Source organism: Etheostoma cragini, chromosome 4 (assembly GCF_013103735.1).
Source record: "Etheostoma cragini isolate CJK2018 chromosome 4, CSU_Ecrag_1.0, whole genome shotgun sequence".
Taxonomy (NCBI): domain Eukaryota; kingdom Metazoa; phylum Chordata; class Actinopteri; order Perciformes; family Percidae; genus Etheostoma; species Etheostoma cragini.
Window position 1 is genome coordinate 19,072,860 of NC_048410.1, and position 2,575 is coordinate 19,075,434.

The window sequence follows — 2,575 nt, forward strand, 5'->3', positions numbered from 1 at the left end:
AACATTCTGTGGACCGATGAGACAAAAGTGGAACTCTTTGGAAGGTGTGTGTCCAAGTATATCTGGCGTAGAAGGAAATCTGCATTTCATAAAAAGAACATTATACCAACAGTAAAATATGGTGGTGGTAGTGTGATGGTCTGGGGCTGTTTAGGGAACTGGAAGACTTGCCGTGATAAAAGGAACTATGAATTCGGCTGTCTACCAAGAGATCCTGAAGGAGAATGTCCGACCATCTGTTCGTGTACTCAAGCTGAAACGAACTTGGGTTCTGCAGCAGGACTATGATCCTAAACACACCAGCAAGTCCACCACCGAATGGCTGAAGAAAAACAAAATGAAGACTTTGGAGTGGCCTAGCCAAAGTCCTGACCTGAATCCTATTGAGATGTTGTGGTATGACCTTAAAAAGGCCGTTCATGCTCGAAAACCCTCTAATGTAACTGAATTAGGACAATTCTGCAAAGATGATTGGGCCAAAATTACTCCAGGACGCTGTAAAAGCCTCATTGCACATTATTGCAAACGCTTAGTTGCAGTTGTTGCTGCTAAGGGTGGCTCAACCAGTAATTAGGTTTAGGGGGCAATCACTTTTTCACACAGGGCCATGATGGTTTGGATTTTTTTTCACCTTTTAATAATAAACACCTTCATTTACAAATTGCATTTTGTGTTGTACTTGTGTTGTCCTTGACTATTGTTTAAATTGGTTTGATGTTCCGAAACAATTAAGTGTAACAAACATGCAAAGGAACAGGAAATGAGGAAGGGGGCAAACATTTTTTCACACCACTGTAATCCCCGACCAAACTTGGTTTGATCGTTGCTCCAGTTACCCTGGTGAAAGTCTTACAACCTATCCTGATTCCTCGAGTGTCCTTGCCTCTGTTCTTATGTTGGACTTTCCTCTTTTGTCCCTCCCCAGTCATCACCTCCAGTCCTGTTTCTCGTATCCAGTCAGCTGGCTTCTCCTCTCGGCTCCCCTCCCGCGTCTTTGCTCCTGGCTCTCCCACGTTACCCCTGAGAAAAAGTGTTCAGTTCAATCTTTGTTTGGCTGAATGTTATGCATTTTTGGAGGAGAAAGCAATGCAGGTATTTTAAATAACTTGGATCCTGCACCTTTACAATACATATTTAAGGGGGAGCTCTTTAAGACACCCGATGAGATGACATCGCCTAAGCCAATAGCCACGTGTGATCAACAAACTATGTACAAATACACTTTATACATGCCATACAAGACAGGCCCCGCAAGTTGCTAGGGCAACGTCCAAATGGCTGCCCATGTTAGTCCGCAAGTTGGAATATCCAACAAGGACCCAGGTAAAACTCCCCCAGGTGCAAGAATTAAAACTGAGTCTGGTCCACCCGAGTCAGCCCACCAGACGCTAGGCTAACCAAGAGGGCCTCACCTCCGCACTACACAAAGCACACACTGGCTACCACCTTCAGGCAAACTGCAATGCCTCACAATTAACTAACAAAAGGCAGCCTCATCATCTTCATTGTCCTCATCTGTTCTGTCATCATCTTCTCCAGACCCTTCATCCCTCTCTTTGTGTTATTGGTGTCCTTCTTTTAGGCTCATCTTCTTGTCCCATCCACATAAGGTAAGATCCACAGCCGGTGGATCAGGCTGGTCTGCTGCTTTCCATAGCAGTAACTGTGGGAAACACGTCTTCCATGAAGGCACATATTCCACTCTGTAGGAGGTGGTGGCTATAGTGCTGGGGGCCTTTGGGGCTTTTTGGTAAATTTCATACCTGGCTGCATTCAAATTTACAGAGTTCCTCTGATTGTACAGAGCTGGAAAGAAAGCCCTTGTTGCTTTTGTGATCTGTAACTTTGTGGCTTCTGCCTCTCCATTAAAGTGGAGAAGCTCACCAGGTACGACTCTCATGGCCTTAATTGCAGCGTGGCTCTCTCACGCTTCCCCTGAGTATCCTCACCCTCGAGACTCCCCAAGCTTTCCCATATCTGCATCCCTATCCCTGGCGCCTGCTTCCCCACTTCCCCTCTCCACTCAGCTCCAATAAATCCTTTTTGTTTGTGACCCATGCGTTTGAGTCTTTATGTTCCTAAGCGTAACGGTAAAGGACTTAACAGGCTTCCAGGTGGATAAAGCTAGAGAGAGTCCCAAGAAGTTTCAAGCTGCAGGGACCCCTCCTGAGTGTCTGAGAACCACCACAATATGAGAAGAAGTGGAATACAAGTTTTACGGTCAGTTGCATGAATGATCTACCGTCCGTTAGTAATTTAAGACTTTCTATGCTTAATTGTTTGTAAATGTTCTTGATAAATCGCAGTAATATTATATTTACATGTTAACAAGGCATTGTAGTTCTACAGTGTCACCTCGTGCTCTGCTTTTATTTTGAAAAGCGCCGTTTTCTTCTCATGATATTTTTGTGATGCTAAATTTCCTGCTACTCTCTCTTCCCAATGTGGTGCTCACGCCTCTCCGGAGAAACGGTGAAAACTTGTAAACACGTTAGTAATTGTTGCGAATCCCACTTGGAGGGTCCAAACGTCAGGACTCAATTAGCTAAGACATCACTCTAGCTTTGATTATAAA

General features: G+C 44.6%; 1 protein-coding gene across 1 annotated transcript in view; it reads left to right on the forward strand.

The window, feature by feature from the left end:
- Positions 1–2,096: 2,096 nt before the first annotated feature.
- The window catches only part of LOC117943616 (SH3 and cysteine-rich domain-containing protein 3-like), a 13,743-nt gene continuing 13,264 nt past the window's right edge, over positions 2,097–2,575 (forward strand). The window contains exon 1 of the mRNA XM_034869844.1: positions 2,097–2,220. The gene's annotated coding sequence lies outside the window, so the exon portion shown is untranslated. The remainder of the gene's footprint in view (positions 2,221–2,575) is intronic.